We start from the raw sequence: 7,414 nt of genomic DNA, 5'->3' as shown, positions 1-7,414 counted from the left end.
TAGGTGCAGACAGCAACAAGTGACTTCATTTCAGTAAAAGCAGTCAATCAGTTGCACCCAGCAAAGTTGAGCAGGTGCAGACATCAACAAGTGACATCATTTCAGTAGGAGCAGTCCATCAGTTGCACCCAGCAATGTTGAGAGCAGGTGCAGACACCAACAAGTGACACCATTTCAGTAAAAACAGTCCATCAGTTGCACCCAGCAATGTTGAGCAGGTGCAGACACCAACAAGTGACATCATTTCAGTAAAAACAGTCCATCAGTTGCACCCAGCAATGTTGAGCAGGTGCAGACACCAACAAGTGACCATCATTTCAGTAGAAGCAGTCCACCTGTGGCACCCAGTAAAGTTGCAGAGGTACACACAGCAACAAGTCACATTAGTTCAGTAGAAGCAGTTCATCAGAGGCACCCAGCAATGTTGAGTAGGTGCAGACAGCAACAAGTGACTTCATTTCAGTAAAAACAGTTCATCAGTTGCGCCCAGCTCTTCCTGCACTCCATATTTGATTGGAACGGGCAGAAACCACAACATATGGTATCATGCTAAGTGCTCTCTGCCAGGCACTTTACAGTGATTTGTAGAATATATATGTAGATGTAAATACTCTCCATAATGACAATGTATTCAATATAATTACCACTTACCATTTCTATAGAAAAAAGACAAAAAATAATTACTTCTGAAATGAACAAGAAAAATTGCTAATCACATTTTAAAAAAGTGGATTTCAGTGAAGAAAAAGGACAAACTAGCTTTAGAACTCTATAAGGAACAATGGGCTATTTGCGGATCATGGATGAAATTATAGAATGGAACAATGAGTATGTGAGTTCCCACTTCTTATGGGATTCATAAATTATGAGAGAACTTTTGACTCAGTTTCAAAAAAATGTGTACCAAAGAAGCAAGCCATTGATTCAGCCTATGTTAGTGCACTATAGAACAGTTATGTCAATGCCACAGTGTCCATTAGACTTCCTCAAGATTGTGAAAAATTCGAATTTTATGTCAATGCCACAGTGTCCATTAGACTTCCTCAAGATTGTGAAAAATTCGAATTTGAAAGAGGAGTTCAGGTAAGTAGATTACAAAAACTACTCTTAGCACCTCTAGATGAAGTTCTCAGTTTTCTTAAAGTAGGAAAATGAGAAGGAATACATGCTAATTCAATTTATCTGAGCCACCTCCATTTTACAAAAGACAGTGTACTGTTAAACTTCAACAGCTACCAAAAGAACTTCATAGAGCAAATTAGCAAGTCAATCTGAAATCAGATATAACAAAAATAACATAATATATAACTAACACACCAAGAAGAATACAATTTAACAAGACATATTCATACAACCAATTAATGGGTTGTTTATTTAGTGGAGTTGCGAGTAACGACTAAATAAAAAGTAAATAAATAAACTAGAGCACCTTCTGTAACCCAATCAGAGTTTTGGAAACTAAACTTATGATATTAGCTTATTCTGTAAAGGAGAGTTTACGATATTACCAATTTTAACTTACAGCAGTGAGTCATGAACTTTTAATTCTAAAACCATTCAAAAATATGTTTTTGGAGAGATGCATATGGGGAATTGTTGGGATAGAAAGGAATGCATCCAGCAACAAGCTGGAGTGTTGGGCATACTTATAAGAGGTGAAACTGAGAAAGATGTGATAAGGATCGTTCTGGCAGAATGTAAATAATTTAGGAGTAAAGGGCACTGAATAGTGGAAATGTTGAGTTGTCGACAGGCACACAAAAAAGAATGAGAACTTGCTAGCTTTTGGCAGGTGGATGTGGATGAGATACTGTTTTGGGTAGGGTGGGTACAGAGATAAAGTGGTTGGAGGTGGGGTTTGGGGAAGGATAGCTGGCAGCTCAGAAGGAGCTATCAAGCATGTGGGATAGGAATGAGGGAGGGAAAGGCAGCAGCTGCATGTGACACATGGGCACCAGAGCCAGTGAGTTTGTGTGGCATATGATGATGAAAATGTGGATCGGAAGGGAGTGACAGAATAGAGGAAGGGGAGACTGTTGGGTAGAGTGTGTGTGTGCTCTTTTAGTTAGCGCAGATAGAGGCCACAAGGATTATTGAAGTGAAGGATATGTCACAAGGATAACACCCATCTGCGTAATTATGAAAAGCTGGTGTTGGAGGGAAGGACCTAGATGACATGGGTTGTGGGGCAGCCATTAAAGGTGAGCGTGTTGTGCTTAGCAGTGTGTTCTGCCACTAGCTGGTCAACTCCATTCACAGCCACAGTTTGTTGGTGGTCAATCATTCTGGCAGCCAGCCTACGTAAAATTCTGTGCAGCAATTGCAGCAGAACTGATATGTGACATGGCTGCTTTAACAGGTGCCCCTGCCTCTGATGGGGTAGGATGTATCTGTGACAGGACTAGAGTAGGTTCTGCTAGGTGGGTGAATCATTCAGTTCTTGCACCTAAAGCCCTGACGAAGAATGTGGTTCAGTTACTCCAGTCTGGCTCATATGGGATGATTAGGGAAGCACTTCTTTGCGGCTGTTTCATGAGGATAGCGGGAAGATTAGGCAGAAAATGAAATAGAGGTGGACAGAACATATACCTAGACAAGATCAAGATGATGATGTCTCTTTTGGGAGGTGAAAGGTGATTCTAGAAAACACACAGCAGCAAAATGGATGTTGTAGCTGAAGACCATAACGGATGGTAAAGTCTGGACAAGGCCTTCATCCAGTAGTTGATGTCATATGGCTGCTGCTGCTGCTGAGTTGTTAAAGAAATTACTTATATCAGCTTTGTATATAATTTGAATGTATCTGATGTTTCCAATATATGTAAATGAATAAATCCAAATTGTTACGGGCAACTGTGTTTCAATTCCTGGACAAAACCTGTGACACTAATAGTAATACACTAAACTCATCCAAATGGTCAACAATGTAAATTGAACCAGTACAATGATAAGCTGAGCAACGAACTTAGATCTGCCTTTGCACTAGGACAGTAAGAGAGGGTTCTGCCTTAATGAAACCACCCTATTTGTGTCCTACAATTTATTGTGGAACCATACATTTAAACCACTCTGCAGGAAAAACAGTTTCTGTAATACTACTTGTCACACTTTTTTTGTACACTGGGTGTTCCAGATTTGAATTGTTAGAAGCTGGAAAACACTTATTGACAGTTGAGGTAGTCATTACATAATGACTGTGTTATGCTATTGGAGTGTTTGTTTATTTCACAGTGGGTGATGAAGAAATTCCTGGTTGACTGCAGGCATTACCTTTGTCTCCATGTTTTCACAAAATATTGATGCATTAATTACTTCTTCAACACTTCTACAGTTTTGGATGTTCAGTATGGCGAACAAAAGTAGCATTCAATGTAACAGGAAGGTGAAAGTTGGAACTAGTTCCTCCCACACCTATCCTCTCTATGTAACAGGCAATGAATTACTTCTTCTAGTCTCCACACCATTTTCTGCCAGTGGTTACTACTTTACTATACATCTTGCTTGTTATGAGAAAATCAGGTGAAAAATAGGTTGCTGATAAAATAGTACAACCACTTTGCAACATAATCAACTGCTCCATGGGTACTGGCACTTTCCCTCAACCACCAAAAACCTCCAAGACAGTTCTGTTACACAAGGAAGGGGACAAGCACAAGGTCAACAACTACCAACCTATATCCCTCCTCCCAACTGTGTCTAAAATAATAGAAAAAAGTGTATGTACTTGAGTAATGTCCTTTCTTGAAAATAATTCTCTCCTAACAGCACAACAATTCGGCTTTCATAAAAATAAATCCATCAATGAGGCTCTCTTCTCATTTATTGACCAGATGATACAAGCACTTAATGAAAAACACTACTCTTCTGGACTTTGCATTGAAGGCATTTGACCTAGTGAATCACACTCTGCTCCTACATAAACTGGGTGCTTACAGCATATGAGGATTGTGCAATGAGTAGTTTCAGTCATATCTATAAAACAGATAGCAGCTGGTAGAAATAACGAAAAATGATGGAAAAAAAGCTATTCAGATATAAGACCAGTCACATCAGGACTCCCACAGGATTCAACCTTAGACTGCCTCTTCTTCCTTCTCTTTGTTAATGACCTCTCACAACACATTCCCTCAACAATACCATTATTATTCACAGCTGATATGAACTTTCTCTCTTGTAACATTTCCCACAGCAGATGAGAGCTGAATCAGTTGACAGCTTTAAAAGGCTTCTATATTGGCTCTATGAAAACAGTATCTAACTTATCATGGGAAAATAGCTCATATGACATTTTGTCCATCAAGGATCCATACATCACATATAGAATCATTAGTCATAGACAAGAAAGTTATTGAACAGGTCAGTGAGACTAAATTCCTGGGTCTCTGGATAAACAACACATTAAAGTGAAATATCCACAGAGATAAACTACTGTGTAAAGTGAGTAGCCTCTCAGTACCTCCACAGCGATCAATAACCAAGGTAAGCCATCCATTACCATGGCTAAATTTATCATTATTAAACAGTGCAAAATTCAAAATACCACCTATAAAAACACAAGGATCATCAAGGACAGTATGGGAACCAATGCCTTCCACCTTCACTTTATGTTTCTCCTTGGCTCCAGTCGTCATTTTATTATTATCAATGGTCTTGTAAACAGTAGCATGGCCACTTCCAGTTGTGCTGGCAGTCTGGATTTGGCTGCTGCACAGGCAAACGCTTTGAACGACTCATTTTAGGATTGTTCAGTGCTCCCACACTGCTGTTTACAAGGCCATTGATAATACTGAAATCACAACTGGGGCCAAGGAGAAACATAAAGTGATGGTGAAAGGTATTGGTTCCCATTCTGTCTTTGATGGTCCTTGTGTTTTTATAGGTGGTATTCCGAATTTCGCACTGCTTAATAATGGTAAATTTGGTCATGGTAATGGATGGGTTACCATGGTTATTACTCGCTGTGAAGGTATTGAGAGTACTGGTGGGCTTGAAAGTTTTAATAACTGAGACATCATTGCCTACTGCACTTTCAATGAAGTTTCAGTGAAGTTTTTAGTAAGGAAACTGATACACTTACAATGTCTCTGCATGTATAGACTTTGACATTGATACATACATCAGAATATTTTATGATCTACAGATGGCAGTGGCTGAAACTGGTAATGGTGGATTGTAAAATTCGTGTGGTCGAGACAGATCTTTATAAATAAAGTGAGTAGCCTCTTCCATGCCTTTAGAGATCTCAGTCAAAGGTGTGACTTGGCTACCATTAAAACTGTGTGCTTTGCAATAGTTAACTGAGTCATCATATATGTTATTCCTTTTTGTGGGTCAATAAACAAGCAAATATTTGTTATGCAGAAACGAATTGTCAAGATCATGATTCGGGTACTACCCTATACACCTACCAAGCCCATCTTTAAAGAATTGGGTATATTGCATGTCCTGTGTATGTACATCTTAGTGACTGGCGAAGAGTTCTCGGGCTTCCAACTGGGTGGCGGTGTCTTCAAACTGCGACGTTTCGACGAGTGACATACTCGTCATCTTCTGGCGAAGTGCCGAGACTTTGTGGATGCCAGCCCCTTTATACCTGCGGCGTGCCCCCCACCACTTGGCCGCGGGAGGCTGGGTCCAGAGGAGCCGGCGGGCGGGTTGGAGGGGGAAGCGGGTGCGCCGTTCATGTCTCCGTCAGAGCATTCCGGTCGCATCTCGTGAGCTGGACGGTTCTTGGTGCGTTCCTGGCGTATTGTGGCTAATGCTGGATTCCAGGCCGTGCTCAGTTGATAGCCTTCATCCCTGTTCACAAGATTCTCGTGGACCCGTATTTCTATTGATTCTTTAATGACGCTATCCCAATAGCTCCCGGCTCGGCACAGCACCCTGGTGTTTACGAAATCAAAGGTGTGGTTTTCTTTGATGCTATGTTCAGCTATAGCAGATTTCTCTATCTGTCCAAGTCGGACATGCCTGATGTGTTCCTCGCACCTTTTAGAGATGCAGCGCTACATTTTTCCAATGTACTGCACACCACATTTGCAGGCAACGCTGCATACACCAGGTGTGTTGTGTTTGAGTGGGTCTTTAGCTGAGCCCAGCAGCTCTTTTGTCTTCGTCGGTGGTCGGAAGATGGTATTTATGTTTGATTTTCTTAGTAGCCTCCCGATTTTGGCTGATATGGGCCCCAAATATGGAAGAAAGGCGAGTCTCTTGTTAACTTCCTCTTCTTCTTCCTGAAATTTGTCAGCCTGTCTCCTCTTGAAGACCCTACCAATCTGTGTTTCACTGTACCCGTTTTTCTGAAATACCTCTCTTAGGTGGTGTAACTCGTCTGAGAGGCTTTCTTTGTCACAAATGACGCGCGCCATATGTGCCAAGGTGGTCAGTGCTGACCGGCGTAGCGCTGGATGGTGGCAGCTGGTTGCATGGAGGTACAGGTCTGTGTGCGTCTTCTTTCTATAAACCGAATGGCCTAGTGTGCCATCTGCTTTCTTCCTGATCAGTATGTCCAGGAATGGAATACAGCCATTCTCTTCTACTTCCATCGTGAAGGTGATATTCATCTTCGCCAGAAGATGATGAGTATGTCACTCGTTGAAACGTTGCAGTTTGAAGACACCGCCACCCGGCTGGAAGCCTGAGAACTCTTCACCAGCTGTATACGCCGGGAAAGCATACATTCACATCTTAGTGACTATTTAATATATAAATAAGAATCTCCATTTCTTTACAGCAAATAATGATGTGCATGATCACCGCACCTGTGGTGATGATAACATTCATCTGACAAATCGAAGACTGAGTAAATGCCATGACATTGTGAGGCATATATGCAGCATACTCTATCATAAATTACCTTACTCAATCAAAATTAATAAAAACTCTCTCAGGAATAATGTCACCAACATAAGGCTCCAGCATTGTTTTTATTCTGTTGCTGAACAGGCAGAGACTATCTAATGTCACTTGTAGCTTTAATTCTGTACAAAATGTATTAACCATGAATCTGAAGGTGGTTAGATAATAATAATTCTACACCTACATCTACATCTATACTCTGCAAACCCCTGTGAAGTGAATGGGAGAGGGTACACCACACTGTACCGGTTATTAGGGTTCCTTCCTGTATTATTCATGTGTGGATTGTTGGAAGAATGATTGTCTGATGCTTCTGTGTGTGCAGTAATTATTCTAATTTTGTCCTAATGATCCCTACATGAGCAATAAAGGGTTGTAGTATATTCCTGGACCCATTATTTAAAGACAGTTCTTGAAACTTTGTCAACAGACTTTCTCAGGATAGTTTACGTCTATCTTAAAGAGTCTTACAGTTCAGTTCCATATCTCTGTGACACTCTCCCATGCATCAAACAAACCTGTGACCCACACACTTCAGCAATATTCTAGAATCAGT

This window comes from Schistocerca piceifrons, chromosome 6 (genome assembly GCF_021461385.2).
Source record: "Schistocerca piceifrons isolate TAMUIC-IGC-003096 chromosome 6, iqSchPice1.1, whole genome shotgun sequence".
Taxonomy (NCBI): Eukaryota; Metazoa; Arthropoda; class Insecta; order Orthoptera; family Acrididae; genus Schistocerca; species Schistocerca piceifrons.
This window is presented reverse-complemented; position numbering follows the sequence as displayed.